This window comes from Halichoeres trimaculatus, unplaced genomic scaffold, assembly GCF_033239565.1.
Source record: "Halichoeres trimaculatus isolate MK-OKI-2021-1 unplaced genomic scaffold, fHalTri1.1 fHalTri1_scaffold_17, whole genome shotgun sequence".
Taxonomy (NCBI): domain Eukaryota; kingdom Metazoa; phylum Chordata; class Actinopteri; order Labriformes; family Labridae; genus Halichoeres; species Halichoeres trimaculatus.
This window is the reverse complement of record NW_027437195.1, coordinates 28172793-28198668: the sequence shown is the minus strand read 5'-3', so window position 1 is coordinate 28198668 and position 25876 is coordinate 28172793. Positions and strand designations below refer to the sequence as shown.

Genomic DNA, 25876 nt, shown 5'->3' with positions numbered 1-25876 from the left:
TTGACTTAAAATAAGACAAAAACACTCGATAGGATTTCAGTTTTTTGCAGTGTACAAATGCACAGCAGAGAAACTGTCAGAGATAAGTCAACTTTGGAATATCCTGGACCTTTCCGCAAAAACTGAAATCTTATCAAGTGTTTTTGTCTTATTTTCTGCAGAAAAAAGTCTTTTTAGACTTAGTATGAGCCACAATCATCTGACCAGTCCGGAAAAATAATTCATTTCATGTTATTGAAAGACAAAAAATGAGGTCTGAATTGCTATAACAAGTATAAACAAAAAAGTCTTCCAATGGGACGAGGGAAAAGTTGCTCATATTGTGACATTTTTATAGTTTTTGTCTTTGAAACTTGACAAAAAGGGATTTTTTCCTGGACTGATATGTTAAATGTGGCTCCTATCAAGTCTTAGAAGACATTTTCTACTTTAAATAAGACAAAAACACTTGATAAAATTTCAGTTTTTGCAGTGTACAAAAGCACAGCAGAGATAACATCAAAGCTAAGCCAACTTTGGAATATCCTGGACCATTCTGCACAAAACTGAAATCTTATCAAGTGTTTTTGTCTTATTTTCAGTAGAAAATGTCTTTTTAGACTCAATATGAGCCACATTCACCTGACCAGCTCAGAAAAGTGTCTTATTTCAAGACCCCTGAACAAGAAAAATGTGCTTTTTTGACTTGTGAGAGAAAGAAATTCAAACCTCAGCTTTGTCTGTAATAACTTGAGACAAGTCATTTCTCTGGCCTGTTCAGGTGAATGTGGCTCATATTGAGTCTAATTAGACATCTTTTACTCAAAATAAGACAAAAAACACTGTGCAGTGTGGGAGGAAGGCAGGGAAAGGTGCAGTGAAGCCTCAGGTGCTGGTGACTCTAAGACATCTCGTAGTGCTCGTGTAAAAGACAACTACATGACTCTGTCCCTGCACAGGAAACAAACTGGGAGGGGGGTAGACAAGAGGTGTACAAAAGCACAGCAGAAGAAACTTTAGGCTAAGCCAACTTTAGAAAATCCTAGACCTTTCTGCAAAAAACTGAAATCTTATCAAGTGTTTTTGTCTTATTTTTAGTAGGAAATGTCTTTTTAGACTTGATCTAAGTTGCTTTAAAAAAAAGTTTCTTGTATTGAGACATTTTTCTAGTTTTTAGCATTTTTCTCTTGTTCTATGGGCAGATTTTATTTAATTGTTTCAGCATTAAGACCTTACTTTGTCTTTAAATAACTTGAAAAAAGGGCATTTTTCTGGACTGATCAGTTGAATGTGGCTCATATTAAGTCTAAAAAGACATTTTTTTTATGAAAATAAGATAAAAACACTTGATAAGATTTCAGCTTTTTGCAGTGAAGTTTCAAGTGCTGCAGGCTCTGGACTTCAAGACATCTCACATTGTATTCGCAAAAGACAACAACATATGTCTGTCCCTGCACAGGAAACCAAATGAGAGAAGTGGACCAGAGGTGTAACCAAAGCACAGCAGAGAAAGCGTCAGAGCTAAGCCGACCTGGGATAGTTCTGGGAACTTTTCTGCAAAAAAATGAAATCTTATCAAGTGTTTTTGTCTTGTTTTCAGTAAAAATGTCTTTTTAGACTTAATATGAGCCACATTCACCTGACCAGACCAGAAAATGTCTTATTTCAAGTTACTTAAAGACAAAATGAGGTCTATATTTGCTGCAACAAGTTAAAAAACAATCTACCAATGGAACAAGATACAAATTTGCTCAAAAACTTGCTTGAAACTACAATAATAGCTTCTTACAAGAAACTTTTCTCTTGTTTATGGCTTAAAATAACTTCAAACAAAACATTTTTCTGGTCTGGTCAGGTGGATGTGGCTCATATTGAGTCTAAAACTGAAATCTTATCAAGTGTTTTGCCTCATTTTAAGTAGTAAATGTTTTGTTTCAAGTCATTTAAAGACAAAAAGGAGGTCTGAATTGCAAGAAGGGGAAAATTTACACTTGAATAATGTTGTCATACAAATAACTTTTCTTGTGCCATTTGCAGATTTGTTTAACTTGTTAGGAGCAATTCAGACCTCATTTTGTCTTTTAATAACTTGAAATAAGACATTTTTCAAAGCAGGTCAGGTGGATGTGGCTCAGATTAAGACTAAAAAGACATTTTCTACTGAAGAAAAGACAAAATTACTTGATAAGATTCAGTTTTCTCTCCTTCACTCTTTGTGGAGAGGATTCAGAAAAGTCTGAGCAGAGTCAGGGGACAGAAAACCTTCAGAGTCTCCACAGATGGATATTTAATCCTTTGTGAAAAACTCTCCTCTCTCTGTGTGTGTCTGAGGTATAAAATGTTGAAAACTCTTTAACAAACTTCAGACCTGATCCTGGAGGCTAATCCTCAGAGGTGAAAGTCTGCGCCATACCTGCTCAATCTGATTTTGCAGCTCACAGTTTTCATTATTGGATTCTGGAAGTTAATTACAGTGTGAGCGTGGAAAAGATCAGCTTTTCGCGTGAAATTAGACAAGTTGGAACCAATTAATGCTCTATTTACTTATTTATAGAGGGGCGGGAGGAGAAAGCGCGCTCAGAGATGGTCTCAGGCCAATTTCTGTAATGAAAAGAGGCAATCAGAGTCTCATTTAGCGCTGAAATGTGTCTGCGGCTTGCCTCTGATTGAAAACGCAGCAAACAGGCGCTCGCTGTTCCTCGGGTCAATAGATACAATTAATTTGCAGCATTACAGCTTCTATTACCACGCGCATGCTTGTTTTACGGCCCTGAAATTTAATCAGAGGAGGCTCTAGGAGTCGACCTCCTCCTTTTCTGTGGCTGTAATCCGCTAATTTTCTCCGGTGATGAATCTGACGTGGTGGGGGAGTCAAAGCAACGAGCTGAGTGGCCCCAAAATTTCACCATCTGAATCCCATTGAGACGCGTGCGTTTGAAGAGAAGAGAAGGGATGACTGATCTGCTGCTGAGGGGAGAGAACCGCACAGAGAGGGGGATCTGCAGCTTTCTGGAGAAACTTCAGAGATGATCTGAGGCATTAGGGGGGAGAGATGAGGCTGATGGGTAATTCATATTTCTGCTCCGAACCAGAGAGAAGACGTCACCGCAGCGAGGAGAGGCGTGAACGTCCTAACCAGCAACAGAGCGGCGATGAAAGCCAGTAAATAAACCCCTGACAGGGAAATTATAGATGGAAACATTTGATTTATGATCATAAGAAACCGATCTCTGATCCGATGCATCTTCCTGGTGTCTCCATCCAAACCTCGTGGGAAGGAAACCGTGCGTAATTACGCACTAATCCTTACATTTACTGAAAAATCTGCAGTTTGATTTCACTCATTTTTCTTTTTTTACAAGAAACTTGAGAGTCAAAATCTGGAGTGTGAAAGAGTAGGATTGTTTTTCTCTGTCTGAAAAATTTGTCAGTTTTAAGGGTGATTTCTGGTGACGCATTGTGCGTAATTTGGCAAACCTTCCTCATTCACGTTACACACAGCAACAACAAAGCGAGAAGCAGAAATCCTGCTCATGCTTTTCATCTCTTACACACACACACACAATGCGCAGAGGAATCCTCCTCAGTCCACCAGCTCCAGCCAAAAAACGCGCCGATTACGCACAGCCCGGAGCCACCCGAGCTGTCCGCTCAGCAGCACCTGTGCTGTGCGCAACGGCTGCGAGGCTGCTTCACACACACTGTACACACTGTTTGGTTCAACGCGGCTACTTAACGCTCCCCGAGAGACTCAGAGCTCAACCTGTCCGAGCTGCATCTACGAGGAAGTGCTGCTGCTCCACTCGCTGCTTGAGTGAGTGTACAGAGTTGTTTGAGAATGAGAGGGAAGTTAAAACAGACACGATATTTAAAGAAAAGGTTTACCTCAAGTGTTCTGGCGTGACAGCAAATCCCAGTCTTCCAGAAGAAGAAAAACAGCTTAAATCTCCAGAAAACTTCACGAAATCCACGCGGAACTACTTTAAATCCCTTAGTCCGCCCGCTTCTGGGACCACTTAAGCGTCAGTGACCAAAAAATTGTCAGAAATCCTTTTTCACGACTTGACAGCGAGAGTCCTCGGCGCAGGCACCGCCGCTCACAAACCAACTTCTCCACTAAATCCCGTCTCGCTCTGCGCGCTGCTGTCCGGCGCGTCCAAACCCTCCAGAGTGTGGTTATCCTGCGCTGAGGAGCCCCGCGGGCAGCGAGGCGGAGCCGGACTGGACGCAGCGAGCCTCGGTCCACGCTCCGTCTCCAGGGTGGGGAAGAACAGGCGGTGCGCTTCGTCGCCGCGGATCAACCAACTCGGACTGGTGGCTCTTCTCCGCTGGCAGCCTGTGAAGTACGAGCTGCACGGTGCCGCCGTCAACAGACATGGGCACTTCCGGTTTGAGCCTCCAAAATAAGATGGGTGGCGATGAGCCAGGGAGGCAGTGACGCAACACGGGACACATAAAGCATTTCTTTTACACATTAAAGCAAAAATATAACATATTTTAAACTTTAATTTTAGTGTCCTAAAACAGAATGAGGTTGGTTTTATTTTGAAAAGAAATTTTAAATTCAACTTTCATCATGAGAATTTCATGACGGTTATTTTGATTTGATATAACTGCATTAAACTTCTTAATTTTGTGCCTTTTACACTCCCAGGTGTTAAGGGATTTTGTAAAACACGAACCAAAATCCTCAAAACACCCACTCAGGACTTAGTTTCTGCAAGAAAGTAGAAATAAAAACACCTGAATTATAAAAAAAATAATAATAATAAAATATTTTTAGAAAATATCTGAGCAACTCAACAACAAAATCTGAATCTGCTTCCTAATTGAGTCATCAAGTGATCCCATTCTGCCACGCAGCTCCACAAAAACGAGCTTTTATTTTGAAGGCGCAGCCGTCACATATGTCGCTCCGTGTGTGTGTGTGTGTGTGTGTGCGTGCGTGGGCGTGTATGCTCGTGTGTTGGCTCCGCTCTCCTCCCTCCAGTCCCCTCGCGGTCCGGGATGCCTCCTGGCTGCCTGCGCCGAGCTGCGCCGAGCTGCGCGCCGCCGGGACGAGCAGCAGCAGCAGCAGCAGCAGCAGCAGCGGGAGGAGGGGGATCAGGTTTCGGCGCGCCGCCCCTCCGGGACCGCTGGAGGCAGCAAATGATGCGTGATCCAAGCGCCTCCCAAGTTTACTTTGGATTCGTTCACAAAAAAGTGAAATTATGAGAAGCTCGTTGTTGAATCAGCAGCTCCTGGAAGAATGAGAAGGGTCACAGTGAGACAAGTTCTCTGCAGGCTGTGGCTCTTTGGATTCTTCTTTCAGATCTAGGATGAAAAATCTGGAAAAATCTTTACTTGTTCTGAATCTTTTAATCTCAATGTTGGTAGATGTTCTACTTTGGGCAGACTCAGCATCTGATTCTCAACTTTTCATTAATCTGTGCATCTTAAGGGAATCATAACTTTATTTTGCAACTTTAGACTGAATCTAAAATCCACATTTAACAAAACTTCTTTTCTATAGGTACAGATTCAAAAAAGGGGGATTTCACCATTTTTCTCTCCTTCATTGAATCTGATCCTGATCCAGTCCACTCCTGGATTATCAGATTTTGGACTAGATTGTGTCAAAGAGCCTACAGACCTGAAGGGAACTTAAATCACATCACAAATCACAAAATAAATAAAAGAGATATTTTTGTAGAAATGGTAAAAACGTGAGAAAATCTTATTTTGAAAGGCAAATTGCTGGCTTCCTGTTTGAGATTGGGCCATGGTGCCCCCAAATTAATTGTCCATCTCTATTACATTCTGATGTTGGTTTGAGCTCTCTACAACATTCCTACTGTCTGTTAGAGCCATTTTAGTGGAGATTTTTTTGAGCGCCTAGGTGGCGCTAGAGAGTAAATTATGGGTGCTGGGGTCAAGTTTGGTAACATGTAAAATATTTTGCTGATTGTGAGGCGTGTGCCAATTTGTGTTTATAAATTTTTGGCTACATTAAAGGGATCAAATTAGAGCTCAAAGACCAGAGAAAGAAGGAGAAAGAAACAAAGCAGAAACAATAGATCAATCAATGAATAAATGAGTAAATGATTGAGGGCTGCACCGTGGCACAACGGTGAGTGCCGCAGCCTCACAGCAAGAAGGTCACCAGTTTGATTCCCAGCTTGTTCGGCGGGCCTTTCTGTGTGGAGTTTGCATGTTCTCCCCGTGCATAAGTGGGTTCTCCCCGGGTTCTCCGGCCTCCTCCCACAGTCCAAAAACATGCTCACCAGGTTAACTGAACACTCTTAATTGTCCCTAGGTGTGAGTGTGTGCTTGAGAGGTTGTCTGTCTCCGTGTCAGCCCTGTGATTGACTGGCCTGCCTCTTACCCAATGACATGGGGTTGTTTACATGACAAGGGTTTTAAGACGGAATGCAAAAGGATTGTTGCGTTCCGACCTCTTGTTTACACCAGAGTTGTAGCTGACCCAAAATGGGAACTTTAAAAAACGACCTCCAGAGTTGAGTTTTTCTGAAACGTGTGAACAGAAAGCCGTAGTTTTCAGTGGCTGACGTTACGCTCCGCTTTGCACATGCCTGTACAACAGTACCATTGTTACGACCATCCCCAGCTACCGTGTGTGTTTGCGCTGCTGAATCTGCTGAATCATGCGAAATCTGCCGACTGCCTTTCAACATATCTTGCATCTGTTGCTTCAAGGCGAGGGAAGTTTATTTATACAGCACATTTCAGAAAGGCAATTCAAATTGCCTTGCAGTGATACAAATCAGCGAAACATATGTAAATAAACAATTAAAAAACAGATTAAAAAATCACATGATACAGTAAAATAAAATGAAATCGCAAAAACAGATCTTTAAGATTGAAACGCAAAAGTCGCAAAAAAAGATACTCTATTAAAATCAGCTGTAAAAAGGTGAGTCACACAATGTCGCACAGGAATCCTCCAGCAGACCTGGCATTCTCTGGCAGTTTGTTGAAGATATATGGAGCATAGAAGCTGAATGCTACTTCTCCGTGGTTGGTTTGCTCTGATTCTACAAACAGCGTTCCCCAATACACCAGATGATCAACCCAACTCTACTCCAGCGAAGATCTACCAAAAGCCACTTCTGGACAGTTATGGCGCCAACTACAGGCCCGGCATGCTAACTACAGCGTTCTCAGTCCCTCAGTGTTTCAGTATAAACACAGATTTTTTTTTCTGTGTTTTTTGTGTTTTTGGGTGAAATGTTGATGTATAAACGGGGCCTCAGTGTTTTCACACAGCAGGGGTTCACTGATCTAGACTTGGACCATCTCTTCTAGTTTTCACCCATTGGATAAAGTGAAGTGAAAGCCTCCTCCAGTCATAAACATCTCGCCCTCTCACACCTGTCCTGGTCAAACAGCTAAAGCGTGCCGAGCCAACAGTAAGTGACCATTAAGCAGCCATTCAATCTAACGTGCCGTCAGGCTAATTACTGCTGTCAGGACAGAGGTGACGGCCCTTGAACAACACACCAATTGCTGTCATCTCTTAACTGTGTTTTCAGAAGGGGGACTTTATGACGCCATAAAGCGTAGCAGCCCTCTGCTGAGTGACTGTGAGGAGTGTGCCGCTGTCGTCAGTCTGTTTGTCCCTGCAGAGGTGGGATCCTCTCTGTGATTTGTGACATTAGCGCGTCATAAATTGTGGATAAGAGGGAAAGGTGGACGGACTGACATCTTTATCTGGCCTCCTACATACCTGTGTCTGTAGTTCATAACAAATCCATGATGGAACCCAAAGCACTCTGGGTAATTTGTAATGCATTTTTATTGACTGAACCCATGCTTCACAGACTTTTTCTAACGCTTTAAATGTTTTGATACGACACTTTATCTGTTTAAACCAGGGGTCTGAAACCTTTACTTTCATAGGAGCCATTTTTCCTCAGCTCACTGGGATCAGAGTCATTCTGGAGCCACAAAATCAACTTTATCTTCACAATTAGAAATAAAAAACTATAGTGTTAAAATTCTATACCTGGTTAAAATCAAGTCAACAATTAAATAAACCAGAACTTTTTAAAAATGTATCAAATTGTACATGGGGTGTCTGAACTTATTATTATTTTTTAAATTAATTTGGTTAATTTTCAAATATTTGCAAAATATATTTTTAAAAAATCACATTTAAAAAAATCTAAAAAATCTAAAAAAAAAAAAACCATAAATTTAAAATCTTTTTTTTTTTTTTTGCATTTTTTGAATCTCAAAAATTTTGAGATTTTTTAAAACTAGAATTTTCAATTTTTTGCAAATTCTCAAAATTTAAAATGTTTGAAATTTTGAGAATTTGCAAAAAAATGAAAATTCTATTTTAAAAAAAGGTCAAAAATTTTTAATTAAAAAAGCAAAATTGTATAAGATTTAGAAATTTAAAAATGAATTCAAAAATTGAAGCCTTTGAAATTTGCCAAAAATTCCCATTATTCAAAAAGCATTCTTAAATTTGGTAAAATATGTTGATCATGTAGCTCAACTCATCATTTTTAGTTGTTTGCTAATGTTTTGCCACATTTCAAGCATGTATATTAAGCTAGTATGATGGTAGTTAAATGACTCTATCCATACAGAATTAAAATCTGTATTTTCTTCCAGCTTAGTCTTTTTGTAGATGTAGTTATCTTCCCAGGGCTGTAAAACTTGAGGTTAGCCACAGGTCCATGGAAAGTTGGTGGGCTGTTGATGTTGTAGGAGGTGAAGTAGAGCGGGGGCAGGCTTTATTGACAGATGGGATGAAGATTTAGTTCAACAAAACGTTAATTTGTTTCATTGTCTCCAATCATCAATACCTTCTGTAAGATAAAAAAATAAATAAGTTAAAAGCTACAAGTAGCCACTGCAAAGAAGTCAAGGAGCCGCAGGTTGAAGACCCTTGGTTTTAACACTCATAACAGAGACATGCCTGGTGGCTAATGTCTGTCTCAGATAAATCAGATCATTGAAACACTGACCTGAAATGACACCATGTGAAATTCAATCAGAAGTTATTTCTATGCTTCCTGGGCAGAGCATGTGACTGCTATATTCACCCTGTTTTACGTTAATGTGATTTAAACGATGTATTTCCCGCATCCACTCCCCATATTTGGTGTTTTTTCCACTTATTACTGAGCTAAAGTGAATGGCACTGACTTGATTATAGGGCCATAAAGAGTGGTCAGACTCATGTTCCTATTTATCATTTCAGAGCACTGACAGTGATTAAGTGTAGCTTTAATGACAGCCAATGAAATAAAAAGGGCCTTTAAAGCCAGGAGGACATTAAGCTCTAAGTTATCTCTATTTACAGTCGGCATGAAGCGTAGAATCTGCACTTAGCAGTCTGGGTTTATCAGGCGTGGTGTAGAATAGGATAAACAGTCAATATGGAGAGAAAAAGCAGGCAGGCATTATATTTATTTTATTTTATTTTATTTTATTTTTAATTTAATTCAATTGATTTATTTCGTTTCATTTTATTTTAGTTTAATTCAATTGATTTAACTTTATTTTATCTTATTTTATTGATTTTTAATTTCATTTAAATTAAATTTTATTTTGTTTTTCAATTTATTTTATTTTATTATGTTTTATTTTATTTCATTTAATTTTACTTTTTTTTATTTGATTTTTTTTGTTTAAATCATGTAATTTTTATTTATTTATTTATTTATTTATTTATTTATTTATTTTTTAAATGTACTGTATAAATAAAGCGGATTGGGTCTTTTTAATCGTCTTGTTTGCTTGTTTACGACAGAAGGACTTTGGCATGTTTCATTACAATCATTCTCCTCTTAGGGCCTTTGATAAATTAAAAATGGGAAATGTAATCATATAAAGGGATGAAAATGTGTTAAATCCACCCTGAAGTTTGGTTTGATGACACTGAAAATATGAATAAATGGAAATCCTTTTGAGTCCAGGTGGTTTTGCGATAGGTGATATTTCTGGAGTGTTCACCCTCATGGGAAAGTCAAACTCAGAACCTGAGAGCTGGTCTCATTAGAGTAAGAGAAGAAGAAAAGAGGAGAGGGGTTGAAGATGATGAAGGCTCAGCCCGGTGACCCCGAGGACTACAGTGATCTGTGAGAACCGCCGGTGGGAGGGAGGCCGGCTCGGGAACAAAAGCAGGCCGGTCAGGAGGAGAGGTCATACAGATGGTGAGAATGCTCAGTCAGACAGCTCGAGTACTGATGGGCAAACTGACCAAATGACCCCGTCTCTCTCTCTCACACACACACACACACATGGAAACACACACACCTACAGGCTCAACACAACTGCTCATGTTGGTAAGAAAACAAAAACTCCTCCCTGCACCCCCGCTTCTAATGAACTCACACAAACACATGTATGCAAACACACACACACACACACACACACACACACACACACACACACACACACACACACACACACGCACGCACACACACACACACACACACACACACACACACACACACCCTCCACTTACATTCCTCATCCCCCAGGGAACAGATCAGCAGGACATGAAAGGTGAGGCCTTTTCATTTAAAGTGAAGTTAAAAATTAAACAACAACAAGAAAAACCCTCAGAGTTCAGCTCAACTACCAAGACCAGGACGAGGATCCAGACCTGGACTGAAACTCTCCTGCTCAGCATTTTGCTCAGACGTCCTTATCAGGTTGCATATTTCCACTGATAACCCCGAGCAGCCGGTAGAATCGACTCTTTTCTCTCTGAGGTTTGGTGTGTGTTGCACAAACTCTGTGTGGGCGACATCAGATTGACTTGTGCTGGCTTTGTGTGCGAGAGGTGGACAAAAGGCAGCGGGAGTAATCATTAACACCAGCGGCTGTGGCCTCACAATGCTGCAGCACAAAGAGTGGGGGGGCGATCGCTGTGGGCCACTTCACACTCGACTGGATCAGGGGTCTGCAACCTTTACTTTCATAGGAGCCATTTAGCCCCAGCTCACCTGGATTAAAGTCATTCTGGAGCCACAAAATCTACTTATCTTCACAATAAAGACTATTATTTTATTGCCGTTGTTTATGTTTAAACTTTTATTCTGGTGCTTTATATTTCTTTAGTATGTTTTTTGTATCTATATGGTAAGTTATTTCGGCTATGTGGACTTATACTGGGACCAGGGAAACTAATTTCGTTCCACCTCATTTTTACATGTGTTGAAATGACAATAAAGCTCCTTGAATCCTTGAATTATGCGTAAAAAAATCAACAAAGTTCAATTCCAGTAAATAATTACCTACACAATAAGTCATTTGGAATTAATAAATTGTAGTCTTGTTTTTTTATTTTTGATAAATTTGCAAAAAATTCCAACAAAAAATGTAAAGTTTAAAAAAATGTAAAAATTATATTAAAAAAAATGAATAAAATAAAATTTCAGGAATATATTTCTTTAAAATGCTAAAAAAAATGTAAAAGAATTTGCACAAAGCCTAAAAAATTGCAAATTTTCTTTGAAATTGAAAAAAAAGTAAAAAATTGTAATAAAAAAAAAAAAATAAAATAAAATTTCAGGAATATATTTTTTTAAAATGCTAAAAACAATGTAAAAAAAATTGCACAAGCCTTAAAAAATTGCAAATTTTCTTTGAAATTGAAAATAAATGTAAAGAACTGTAAAAAAATAAATAAAATAAAATTTCAGGAATATATTTCTTTAAAATGCTAAAAACAATGTAAAAAAATTTTGCACAAAGCCTTAAAAATTGCAAATTTTCTTTGAAATTGAAAACAATTGTAAAAAATTGTAAAAAAAAAAAAAAATTGGGAAATTTCAATTTTTTAAATACTTGAATTTGCTTACATTTACTGATAAAATGGCTTTACTTTTCATTAAGCCAGGGACAGGCCAAGGGCTTCCATGTTGTTTTCTCCAAATTCTGACCCTACCATCCGAATGTGGAGCAGAAATCCAGACTCATCAGACCAGGCAACGTTTTTCCAATCTTCTATTGTCCAGTTTTGGTGTTGCTGTGTGAATTGTAGCCTCAGTTTCCTGTTCTTAGCTGACAGGAGGGTCACCCGATGTGGTCTTCTGCTGCTGTAGCCCATCTGCACACACCTAACTCTGGGTATCTTCTCTTCCTTGACCCATCTCTGTGAACCTCAGAGATGGTTGTGGGTGAGAATCCCAGTAGACCAGAAGTTTGTGAGATACTGAGACCAACTGCCATGATTCAAAGTCTCAAATCAGCTTTCTTCCTCATTCTGATGCGTAGTTTTAACTTCAGCAGGCCGTCTTTAGCATTCCTAGTTGCCTAAATTCTGAGGAATTGAACAGGGGTGAGAACTGTCAGGATAACGTGAATTGTGTTGTTGGCACACCAATGTATCAAACAGTGTGTAAACAGTCAGTGGTCTGAGCTGTGATTTGTTTACTCCACTGGCACATCTTTTTTTCTGCTTTACAGAAAATTTCACTTTTTTATTGCTGGGAATTTTCTTGGAGTCTGTTTCAGGATGTAACAATCTGATCAGACATTCATTCACAAGCCTTTGAAGGGTGCATGAACAGCCCGGGAGCACGAGAAGCTGCAGTCGATCACAGAGCGAGTGCAGCGACTCCCGTGTAACCACAAATTGCTCTGAGCACCCACGCCTCAAAAACGAAATGAGAGCAGCAGGTTTGGATGGCGATGTGAGGTGAGCTGCTCTGCGGGGTCTCTGCACGCTGTTTGTGTTGTCTCTCCGGCTCTGCTGGGTGTAATGGCCACAGTAATGGCAGAGCGTTTTTGGAGGAGAGGGTGCAGAAGTGAGCCGGTCGGCGTGTTCGGCACTCATTACACTCCTCTCAAAGCCCTGCCGAGCTGCGAGTCATTTTCCTGCTGCGGTTTGACGTTTTTCTCGCTGTGAGAGACCGAGCAGGGTTTATTGGTGAGGGTGCAAAACAGTTTGACAGCCCGACTCTGAGCTCAGGGGTTGTTTGCTCTGAGAAAAACATCTGAAGACTGCAGAGTAAATCATCCAGGCACAACTGGATCTCTGTGTTCCTGACACTCAGAGTGAGGCCGGGCTCCTGTGAGGGGCCTCCATCATCATGACTCCTCTGATCTGCTCTTTGATTCCACGCATCACTCCTTCAAAGTGACTTTGGACTAACCAAGTCTCTGAAACATTCACAGATTTGCATTTGTCCATAAAGTTTGCATTTGTCTTCAGAGTTTAGAAGTCTAATGAGAGGTTTAAGGCCGTCCTGTTCAGTTTCTGTTTTAAAAACACACAGGTTACTGTCAGGCTCTTACAGTTTGGATGAATAAGACACACCTTATGAATAATCAAAGAACTTAATAAATACCCAATGTAGCATCAACTCAAGTTCAAATATGTTTATCTTTGTTTGAAAAGTCCCAGAGGTTCTCACTTTTTGATGTTAAGTAAAGAAAACAAAGAGCAGTGTACCGTACTGTGCTGTTAGGTATTGTATCCTATTGAATTGAACTGAGATGTGTGATGCCATATCTTATTGTAATGTACCGTGTAGTATTGTATCTTATCACACCACATTGCATACTGTTGTGTTATGTGTCATGCTATATTAAACCATACCATATTTTATTGTTTGGTCTCAAATCGTGTCATGTCATATTTTATCTTATTGGACCCTATAGTGCTGTACCGTACTGTGTAATAGGGCTGGAAGACAAAAAATCAATGTATCGTAGTAACAGGATTTTTTGTTTTAAGATTTTGCAATGTGATTTTTTTTTTCTCCAAAACATCAATTTTATTTTAACACATTTAAGTCTTTCATTTTAATCATTGTTTATAAACTGGATTGAAAAAATGTTGAGATGTCAGATTCCCTGAATACATCTTAAATACTGACTCACATGTGATGTGTATTTTTTTTAGGATAATATGGCTCCAGATATAGTCAGTAGACATCATAATTCAACTTTTTTACTTGGTCAAAAGTTGTAAAAGAATTGAATAGGAAGAAGAGCATATCGTCCCAGCCCTGGTTTGTAATACTGTTCTATGTCATATTGTTGTACCATACTGTACCGTACCATACTGTACTGTACCATACTGTATAGTACCATACTGTACCGTACAATACTGAACCGAACCATACTGTATCGTACCATACTGTACTGTACCATACTGTACCATACCATACAGTATCATACCATACTGAACCGTACCATACTGTATCGTACCATACTGTATCATACCATACTGTACCGTACCATACTGTATCATACCATACTGTACCGTACCATACTGTATCATACCATACTGTACCATACCACACTGTACCGCACCATACTGTATCATACCATACTGTATTATACCATACTGTACCGTACCATACTGTATCATACCATACTGTACCGTACCATACCGTACCATACCATACTGTACCATACTGTATTGTACCATACTGTATCGTACCATACTGTATCGTACCATACTGTATTGTACCATACTGTACCGTACCATACTGTACTGAACAATACTGTACTATACCATACTGTACCCATCTTATGTTGTATCTTCGGTGATTGCTACATGTTTGCCTAAGTTTTTTGTGTGTGGAGTTCCCCTTCAGAAATTGGGCAGCTCACTCCTGCACTCCTACAAAAGGGTCCCAAAAAGTGGAAGCTCGTCCTAGTTATTTGGGAATCTGTCCTGGGATTAGTCAGTGGATACGCCACATGTGTGCCGTGCTGTGCCAAGACGAACTAAACTCCGCTTGGTGGAAACGGGGCTATATTGTACTGTGTTACATCGTTTTGTGTCTTATCACAGTGTACTGTATTGCTCTGTACCATACTGTGTTGTATCATATAGTTTTGTATTGTGTAGTGTTATGGCATGTTTCCTATCATATTGTACCGTACTGTACCGTACTGAACTGTACAGTGTCATGTCATGTCTTGTTATGCATTGTGTCATGTTGTGCCATGTATTGTTTCATATTGTACTGTACAATAACGTGTCATTGTGTGGTCTCATGTAATGTTGTGTCATATAGTATCATTACATATTGTACTGGACTGTGGTATGTCTTATTGTATCATACAGTGATGTTAAATAAATATGGTGTGTCCTATCATATAACATGGCATTATGTTTTATCCTGTTGTATAGTATTGTGTTGTAAAACATGATTCAGCTTATATTGTTTCATATCAGGTCATATCATAATGTGGAAAATTTGATTATGTTTTGCTAAGAGGTGGATAAGACTTTTCTATTTTCCAGCTAGTCTTACACTTTAATGACATAAAATGAACATTTTCAACACGTTTGTCGACCACAATAAAAGGGAACTGCACCCCATGTTTCCTCAGACAACTGCTGAAACAAGTGTGTGTATTTTAACACAGAATTTTAAGAAAGTCTCAAAGATAAGAATAAATTGTAGAAACTGCGTTATACCTCATGAAAAGTTTGTCTCCATAAAGGAAAAGCTAATTGAGGAGGTTCCTGGAGGGAGTTTTGTGACTTTTCTCTTCTTTAATAAAGAACTTTATTTGAGCTGAATGTTCTCTTTTTGAAAACTTCATTCACACCATCTTATTTCAGGGGTTTGATTCCTCCCCAAGCAGAAAGAACTCACCGAGGCGGCCCTCCAAGTCAATTAAAAGAAGTCCGTTAAAGATTATTTGCAGCCGCTCAAAGCTAGTTTAGCACAAAAGCGCTGGGATGCTAAATCTTGTGCCTGTTGTCCCAGCACACAGAGGCTGGTTGTTCCACGTCCGGGGCCTTGGCACGCTCCGTCCCTCTCCGTTTCCAGCCTCGGCTTTTAGCTCCCCTCTGCTCTGATTATGAGCTGAGGTGTAAAACTGAAGAGTCAACACCAGGAACAAAACAAGCCCTCAGCTGTGTTTGCGTTAGCACTCAACTCTAGAAACTCAGAGGGACAAAAAGCAGCTCTTGTTATCTGCATCTACACCTTCTTTTAGTAGTGAAAGTCTACTGATACACATCAAATTAATGAATTAGATTAATTCAAAAATAACTGCAAAAAGGTAAACTTGTGAGGTCAAAGGATGGACTATATAGCAGGATCTGAAGTTGCAAAAAAGAAGCAGGAAAATCAAACTTCTCGTCATTGTTCAGCCTCTTGCAGCACATGCAGGCCTGAACTCTTGAGTCTGATCGAACAAAGCAGCTTTATCTAACCGTCCGACCTGAACGTTAAGTAATATCTTGGTTAAATAGGCAGCTGCGAGTGTTTGGCTAGAAGCACAGAGGAGAAGCAAAAAAACCTGGTGAAAAAATGTGAACCTCTGCCTGCTGCGTATCAGCTGTAGAGAGACTCTGGGAGTTGGCCGTCTGCCACTCTGCCAGCCAGACAGTGTGAAGAGAAGAAAAAACTTTACTGAACTTTATTGGATCAAGGTGGAGACGCTTATCTGTGCTTGGATCGGAGTGAAATGTTTTTTTTTTCACTGCTCGCAGTCTGTGCTGAATAGATCGCAGCAAACAGTGCAACAGAGCTGAAGAGAGGAAAGCTTCAGGAACTGAAATCAGAATTACACACTCAGATACAAACCATAACATTGACTCAGAGTCGGACGGAAAAAGGCTCTTTATTCACGTAAAGGTATTAACAGAAATTCTCAGAACAGTTCTGACAAATAGAGAAAAAAGTATCCCCCAAAAATTTCAGCTAAGCAGGAAAAAACAAACTAATTGGAAAAAGGAGGGTGGGGACCACAATCACTAAGGCGGAAAACACATCGGGACAGGAAGTGGACTTTTTGTGAAACAAGAGGAAACATTATGACAAAATAAAAAAGTACGAGAAAAAAGTGTGACAGTGGTAACTCAAATAACTCGTTTTTCAAATCTATTTTTCCCATTGAAATGAATTGAAATGCTTTAAATCTATTCCATACTCCCAAAAATCACAACTTCTTTTGTTCCATGATTCTTCCACTACAAGCTACTTAAAGTGAATGAGTCCGACAGGGGGATGGAAGGCAGATGTTGCGGCATTTACTGTGGCGCTCACTGTACCAATGGCAAAGCAAAAATTTGGCCAAGAGACGGCAAGTTTCCCAACTCGTTACTTGAAACACTTGTAAGCCAAGGTACCACTGTGGTAACACTGATCAGACTTAACAGTCTTTCTGTCTTATCTGTGTGAAATGTTGTTTTGGTCTCAGTAGATAAATTTGAATCAGGAAGTTTGTAGCCTGTGTAATATTAAAAACAAGGTTGTGGATTTTAAAAACACTGAATTTATAAAAAGACTCCAATGAAAAGCAGGTACAATTCATTTAATCAAACTGGTCAATATTGGTTTTATCATCTGATTATGTTGTTCAGGTGTGACCCATATCTGCTTTGTTTCTGACAGTGTGAACAGGACAAGTCACGATGAATCTGACATTTTTGAGTCAGATTCAGGCTATGTTCACACTGCACGCCTCAATGCTCAATTCTGATTTTCCCTCTAGTCTTTGAGCCCTAAACATGCTCAAAAAGCCACATATATCGGCATACTTTTCCGATTTGGCCAAAAACTCAATACGATAATCATAAGTTGACCCATAACATACCAAAATGTGCTCTCTAGCGCCACCTAGGCACACTAAAACAGCTCTCAATAGCAGTAGGAATATCACAGGGAAATCAAACCAACGTCAAAATGTTTGTCTTAATGAGACGCACAAATCATACACAGACACCGTTGACCTATCTCAAACAGGAAGCCAGCAATTTGCCTTTCAAACTAAAATTTGGCCAGATTTGGGTCAGTAACAAAATGTATCTTCTCATAGGCCATAAATGGTTTTGGCTTGAAACTTGCTCAGATAACAGAGTGGACCCTGCTTTACAAAATCTGTTCAGGAATTTGTAGTTTCTCAAAGGGTTTTTGAATGACAGGCCCTCAAAGTCGGTGACTCTCAGACGCCCTTTCAGATCCCCCTATTAGAATGAATGGGGAAGGAGGATCCAGCTCCACACAAGATGCGGCAGTAAGGCCCTGTACACAAAAAAGGAAAAGTGGTACAGCTTTAAAAGTTACATGAATGGATTCCTGACAAAATTTACTACAAAATTATGTGAGCTGTTCACAGACAAACAATAAATCAGATTTGAGCGATAGGGCCTGCTGTGTAGTTGTCCTTCATGTGTTCTTCTCAGTGATCCTTGTCCTGTATGTTCTCCATAATGTTCCACACAAATATACTTAGAGATGTTCAAACATTTACTTTGCTCTGTGTTTTTCAAAGTAAGTTAAATCATAAATTGGTGCTTCAAGGTCCAGAGGGGCTGTGAAGGAGAAGAGTTGGGAAAAAAAAAGAGAAAAGTGGGTACCTTAGTCCGAATGTGACATTTTTTCATGGGAACCACTTGCAGCACTCGTGGCGAGGACGAGGACTTGAACCTTTGTGCATGGAGCGTGCATTTTTATTTCCTCTGTTCCATCGTTTTTAGAGCCTCATTTTTTGGGGTTTGTAATTTCCCTTTACTCTTCTTTTTTGCGCCCTTTTATAATCCGTCCTTTCACCTTTATCCTTATTCTGCAGTTTGTGTTCTCCTTCTGAAACCCTATAACTACTTTACTTCTTCTCTTCTTTCTGATTAATTTGTTTTTATATCTTCCTTTTTCTTCCCTATTCTCTTTGGTATTCCCTTCTTCTTCATCCTGACGTCTTTTCCACTTTTTGATGATTTAATTTAAGCCTAATCTGAAAATATTGAATCTTGGATGCATCAGCTAAGACCCACAGCAGACTCTTCGTTTCACTACACAAACACTGAACAAAGCAGACTGAGGGCTCAGAGCCAAAACAGTGAAGGAGTGTTAAAGTTACATAAACTCAGCTGGGTCAACTTCTCTGCTCAAAGTCTCTGAGGTTTATCTTTGATCACATGACACATGTCGCTGCATGCTGATGACACGCAGACAGCTGGTTGGAACGTTCACCTGAGACCTGGATGTTATGGATTTATACCTTTTAAAGTTCAAAGTGTAGTTTTGATACCATTGTAGTAGAACTCTGCTGAGTATTTCCCGGTGCAGTGAGGTTTGAGCTCGGAGGGAAACTGTAATTGTTGGTGAGGTGTGAGCATCCAGAGTCAGAGAGGGTTTTTTTTCTTTCATGAGCCGCAATTTCACACAAACGTTTACCAATAATAGAAGAAAGAATCAAAGGTGGAGGAGGCACAAAGGCCATTTCCACACCAACAGTGAGGAAATAGAGCAGACACCCAGTGCAGGAGCAGCTGCATGAAAGAAATAACCCTGTCCTGTAAGAGCCAGGCAGAGCACGCCACAGAGTCTGTGGGATGCTGGAGCAGGATTTAAAAGGAGGCACTGTGTAAAGCTCTGATAGTATGATTCAAGGCTAAATCTGATGGCACAGGTTGGATTCAAGCCCAGGCCCTGGAGTGCAAATACAGTCATTTTGAAGCTAAAAGCATTTCAGTTGCAAAGTCGGAGAAACTTGCCATAACAGCAATATTTCCATATATAGACCAGGGCTGTCACTTTAACGCGTCTCTTCCTGTTTTTGGTCCAAAAAACAGACAAAACATACTTTTTTTGATTGCGTTCATCCCGGGCGCTCCATCCTTCTCTGAACTACCGCGACACATCCTAAGTTGGAGCATGAGCTGCCTGAACTTTTCCGTCTTGCAGCATCTCGCTATGCCTCCGTCATCTCAAATCTTTTCCACATATCCATGCTGAGCTCTCATCCAAAGAGCGCACCGCTCTCACCCACAGTAGTTTACGAGCATGATTTTGATTGAAAAACATAATTTACCTCTATAGACGCAGAAATTGTTGCAACTGGGATGTGTTTACTGCATTAGTCTACCGTAGCTATCTTAGCTTAGCGGTTAGATAACGTTTCCCAAGAAAACCCTATAGACGTCAATGGCAGCAAACACAGACATTTTAATATTGGCCAGTTAAAAAACATGTGGATTTACAAACCTTCCTTTCTTCTGTGTTCATTTGATTAGTCATGCATTACAGTTTTGTAATGTCCTAGAATCAAGATTCTTTATACGGGGACTTTAAGCAGATATGAGATTAAAATGTGATTAATTGGATTAATTAATTATAAATCCTGTAATTAATTAGATTAATTTTTTTGAATCGCCTGACAGTACTTGTATAAATGTTGAATAATACTATGCATACAGTTGATTTTACAACAAAACTAGTCAGAAATTCTAAAATAAACAGAATATAACAGGAGCTTAGCTACTGTTTACACCTAGGGCAGCCATCTTTGATTGTAAACTCAGGGGTGGTGTGGATCCCTCAACTTCCCTGTAGGAAATTTCCCACTTGGAACTCATAAATACCAACTTCTGAGAACAAATGGAATACAATATTAGGAAGTGGGTGATAGTGCTCATGGGAAATGGAGTCTTTTTTCCCAGATACACTCTACAAATTGTGGATAGCTCTCACAGAGGCTTTAAAGAAAATTATAAATAGAGATCCATGAAAGCAGAGGAGGAAACTCAGAGGATGACTACACACAAGGTAACAAGCAACAGGTGAGGAGACAGGTGAAGGAGGGAAAACCACTACAAAGTCCAGTCCTGTGTAAAGATCCTATTGGATCTGCTTTAGCTGCAGTCTGAACAAAGAGAGTGGGAACAACAGCAGAGCTTTTTGAACAGCTGATCAAATTGAAGGCGTTGGTCGTGAGTCAGGCTGGGAGTTGGTGTCTGTCGTCTCGCTGACGAAGCTTTAAAATCTGTGTTCAAAGAAGCATTGCATAACTCAATGTGTGTGTTACATTAGCTTATCTTCTGAGCTTTACAAAGTGATCCACTGGATGTAGATGGACCAAGAACATCCTGGTAAGCATTTTTACAGGTCTACATTTGTTCACCTGCAACCCCTGACTCCTGTTTAACACTTAAAGATCACAGCTCTTCAGATCCATGTTTCCCGCTCTGGGTCTGTCAAGAAAAAGAGAGCAAAGACACGCGTGCAGCAAAGACAGATGAAAGGCTATTTTCTGCCCGCTTCTCATCCAGCAGCTATTTTTAGCGCGATATTTTTTTCATAACCACTCCCTCAGTTTCGACATCAAAAAGCTGCTGCTTCAACCGCGGGCTTTGGAGACAGAGAAGAGAGTAGAGCGCTTTCAGAAAGCGGGAGAATCTGCATGTGAGCGTGTGCAGGTCAGCGCTCACATGTCAGCATCCATGTAGCACAAAGGTAATTGAACAGGTGGGCGGGGTTTGTGTGTGTGTGAAATGGAAATGATGCTGGCTTTCTCCCATGATTCACCAGTGCGGCTGTTTGTCATCTTTTTATATCACTTTGCTTCTTTATGCGCGATCAATTAAGAGATTTTTGCCCTCGTCTGACAGTCTCAGCTGCGGGCGTCTCTTTTAATGACTGTGTAGGAAGGCGGCGAGGCGGAGGAGAGGTGGATCTCTGCCCCTCGTTTCTCATTTTTCTGCACCAGGCTGGTCGGCTGGATTGCAAGCGCAGCAGCGTGGGAGGAGAGACTCGCACATCCAGTCCGACCTGTTTGTGACGCCGGGGTTAAAGCGGCACACAGAGCACAGCGAGGACTGACTTCAGGCAGACTTGATTTACAATCTGTCAATCAGACGAGATGCTATCTGCTCGACTGTGAAGTGACATGAGGCCTCGTGGCTCCACCGCTGTTAATCACTCTTAACCTACTTATGTGTTTTCCAAATCGTCAGTTTTAGTGTTTCAGTGTTTGTGTTCCTTGTCAGTGAAGCCAGGCTAAACAAAGCTGCCGAAAATGAGCTCAAAATGCAAATATCCAGTTATCTGTGGTTAACTTGTCTGATCACACAGGAAATACAGAAGTGACTGGTCGATACTGGCAAAGCCTCCACCGTTTACCGCAAAAGGATTTGTGGGTAAAGCTGAATCAGCGTTTATTGTAACTGTGATTAAGCTGTCGTCTGCACTGATTGAGGAATCTGGATTTGCCTGTTTGTTTACCAGAATGCATCATGCTGCGTTTTCCTGCTGCAGACTCTTATTGGGCCATGATGACTTTAACCCCTTAAGCTTCTGCACTTATATTATATATATTGAATATTTCTATTCCAACAAAATCAATATTTAACACTTTGATTATATTTCCATTTTCTCTTATAACTGTGAGCTGTCAGCAGTGGTGTGCACAGGGAGGGGACAGGGAGGACAGTTGCCCCTCCCACCCTGGTGGCCATATTGTTAAAAAAATGAAAACTGCCACTTAAGTGTGTTGAAACATGATAAACTGCCCTCTTGGGGGACAAAAGGTGCTGTATGTTTTATTTTGTTTTTTTGGTCCTACCCTTCAAAAAATCTCCACACGCCAGTCTCAACGACTCGTGGCAATTGGCTTAGTGACTCATGGCAGTTCCTGGGTGACTCTTACCAATCTCTCAGCAACTCATGCCAATCTCTTAGTGACTTGTGCAACTTGCTCAGTGACTTGTGCCAATCCCTCAGCAATTTGTGCCAATCCCTTAGTTACTTGTACCAATTGCTCAGCAACTATTGGCAGTCCCTCAGCAACTTGTGCTAACCACCCAGTGACTTGTGTTATCCCGTAGTGACTTGTGCCAATTGCCCAGCAAATTACGCTTGTCCTTTAGTGACTTGTAACACCAGTTTACTGACTTGTATAAGTTGCTCAGCGACTCATAGCAGTTCCTTAGTGACTCAAGGTAACAGCTCAGCGACTTGTGCCAAATCCTTAGGGACATGGGCAATTGCACAGCAACTATCGGCAATCCCTTAGCAACTTGTGCTAACCACTTAGTAACTTGTGCTATCCTTTCTTGACTTGTCTCATTTGCTCAGCAACTTATGCCAGTCCCTTAGTGACTGGTGCCACTAGCTTGGTGATGTGTCAGTTGCTCAGCGACTTATAGCAATTGCTTAGTGACTCATGGCAGTTCCTCAATGGCTCATGGCAACAGCTCAGCAACTGGTACTAAATCCACAGTGACATGGGCAATTTATCAGTGACTATCAGCAATCCTTCAGCAACTCATGCCAATCACCCTACGACTCATGGAAATTTCACAGCAACATGGGAAATCCTTCTGTGACTCGTTCCAATTGCTCAGCAACTCATGCCAATCACTCGGTGACACAAGTCTCTGAGCCGTTGCCATGAGTCGCTGAGCAACTGGCACAAGTCACTGAGGGATCAATGGCGTACCATAAGCTGCTTTTGGACCTGGGCCCTGCTGGAGGAATCTGACTCTGAGTACTTTGGAAAAACAGCAGAATCTACTAAAAATGAAAGGAGTCAGTTAATAACACTTTTCATATCCAAGTCATTGCACAAGAATTTATTTTATGATGGTGACAGACTGACTGCTTGTTACATAACCCAAATGTGACCTTTTCAGTTTTTCGTAGGATTTTAAAGCGAGTTGGAGATCTCCGTCTGTCACTGAAGTATAAACAAAGTCAATCCACAAATCAGAGCTGAGTGCTGAGCACGCATGAAGACAATACAGCCCTGTGTGTGTGTGTGTGTTTGCAGGTAGAGGAGGTGGTTTTACCTGCGTTCCTGGCCTCAGCGGTGAACTCTCCTGTGAGTGAGTGTTGTTGGCAGACAGCTGGTATGTCACAGCGTTTATCAATCATCGCTCCTCCTCAGCTGGCCCCGATCTGTCACAGAGCAGCAGAGACACCTGACACGAGCGAGCTGTGTGGAGCAGGTGGAGACGCAGCGTCACGAGCTCTCTGTGTGAGATGTTACTTCACACACTCGGCTGTTTAGTTTAACGCTTTGTTACTTCTTCAGGTTGTTTTTCTTCTCATGTTGTTTATTATCCTTACGGGCTGGTTGATCCTGATCTTAGAAAGAATTTCAGTGTTTATTTTCATACCTCATGTTCTTCACTTTCTGATTTGTTTTTCTGTGTGATAATGTTTATGTATGTGTGAATATGTGTGTGTGGGAGGGGGTCACCAGTATCAGACAGAACAGCTGGAAAACATTGAGGCCAAGAGTCAAACTAGCAACCACTCCATCAAGGACTGTGACTTCTGGAAATGCTGGAAATGCTTCAGCTACCAAACAAAACAAACACCTCTACGTCTCAGATCCACAAAGACTTCTCGAGGGCGTGCTGGGCAAACTTGAAACTGTTGATCTACAGGGATTTTAACCCACAACCATCTCTAGGGTTTACAGAGAATGGTCCACAAAGAGAAAATATCCAGTGAGCAGCAGTTCTGTGGGACAAAATGCCTTGTTGATGCCAGAGGTCAGAGGAGAATGGACAGACTGGTTGGAGCTGATAGAAAGGCAACAGTAACTCAAATAACCACTGGTTACAACCGAGGTCTGCAGAAGAGCATCTCTGAACACACAACACGTCCAACCTTGAGGCAGATGGGCTACAGCAGCAGAAGACCACACCGGGTGACCCCCCTGTCAGCTAAGAACAGGAAACTGAGGCTACAATTCACACAGCAACACCAAAACTGGACAATAGAAGATTGGAAAAACGTTGCCTGGTCTGATGAGTCTGGATTTCTGCTCCACATTCAGATGGTAGGGTCAGAATTTGGCCTCAACAACATGAAAGCATGGATCCATCCTGCCTTGTATCAACGGTTCAGGCTGCTGCTGCTGGTGTAATGGTGTGGGGGATATTTTCTTGGCTCACTTTGGGCCCCTTAGTACCAACTGAGCATGGTTTAAAGTCCACAGGAAAAAAAAGAGAAAAAAAGAAAGAAAAAAAGGAAAAGAAAGGGGGGAAAAGAAAAAAACAAAGAAAAAAAGAAAATAAGAAAAAAAAAGAAAAAGAAAAAAAAGAGAAAAAAGAAAAAAGGGAAAAAAACAAGAAAAAAGAAAAAGAGAAAAAAGAATAAAAAGGGAAAAATAAAAAAGAAAGAAAAAGGAAAAAAGAGAAAAAACAAAAAAAGAAAAAAAAGAGAAAAAACAAAAAAAAGAAAAATAAAGGAAAAAAAGAAAAGAAAAGAAAAAAAGTCCACAGCCTACCTGAGTATTGTTGCTGACCATGTCCATCCCTTTATGAGCACAGTGTACCCATCTTCTGATGGCTACTTCCAGCAGGATAACGCTCCATGTCATAAAGCTGGAATCATCTCAGACTGCTTTCTTCAACATGACAATGAGTTCCCTGTACTCAAATGTCCTCCACAGTCCCCAGATCTCAATCCAATAGAGCACCTTTGGGATGTGGTGGAACGGGAGATTCTCATCATGGATGTTCAGCCGACAAATCTGCAGCAACTGTGTGATGCTATCATGTCAATATGGAGCAAACTCTCTGAGGAATGTTTCCAGGACCTTGTTGAATCTATATCTATCTTAAGGCAAAAGGGGGCCCGACCAGGTACTAGCAAGGTGTAGCTAATAAAGTAGCCAGTGAGTGTATTTATGTATAACTAAATTTCTTTATTTCTTTGACCTAGGCAATTATACAGTGGCTGACAAGGCCCAAACATGCTGCAACAGCTAAAAGGACATGCATCATGTTCAGAAATATATGGTGCAAGTTAGGAGCACTTGTCTGCCCGAGACTGTTTTGGATAGCTGTTGCAGCCATAGACTGTAAAAAAAAAATAAAAGGACGTCCGCTTACTCGGCTTGAAGTGAGGTCTCCACAAAAACTGCTCCCCCTGGTGGCTGTCTGCAGTATAGGTTAAAAAAAATCTATCTCCCCAGTCATTCCAGATGGGCTGTGGTCAAACTTTAAAAAATTAATACACCTGGTAGAAATGTTTCTCAAGTCTGATTCTTGTGGTGATTTGAAGATATCATTTGGCTGCCTTGCATTCAAGTCCTCTTTTTTCTGAAAAGGTTCGTTTTCATTAGTTATAAGAGGTTAAAAACGAGGTTTCACGTAATGTTTAACGATGATTGACAAATGCCGTTCTCGTGTATTTTTTTCAGGGATTGTAAAATATGTCGG

General features: G+C 40.6%; 1 protein-coding gene across 6 annotated transcripts in view; it reads right to left on the bottom strand.

Moving 5' to 3' along the window:
• The window catches only part of fgfr3 (fibroblast growth factor receptor 3), a 123944-nt gene extending 119641 nt beyond the window's left edge, over window positions 1-4303 (bottom strand). For all 6 annotated transcript variants that reach the window (XM_074691438.1, XM_074691439.1, XM_074691442.1 and 3 more), the window contains exon 1: window positions 3865-4303. The gene's annotated coding sequence lies outside the window, so the exon portion shown is untranslated. The remainder of the gene's footprint in view (window positions 1-3864) is intronic.
• Between the last annotated feature and the right edge of the window lie 21573 nt (window positions 4304-25876).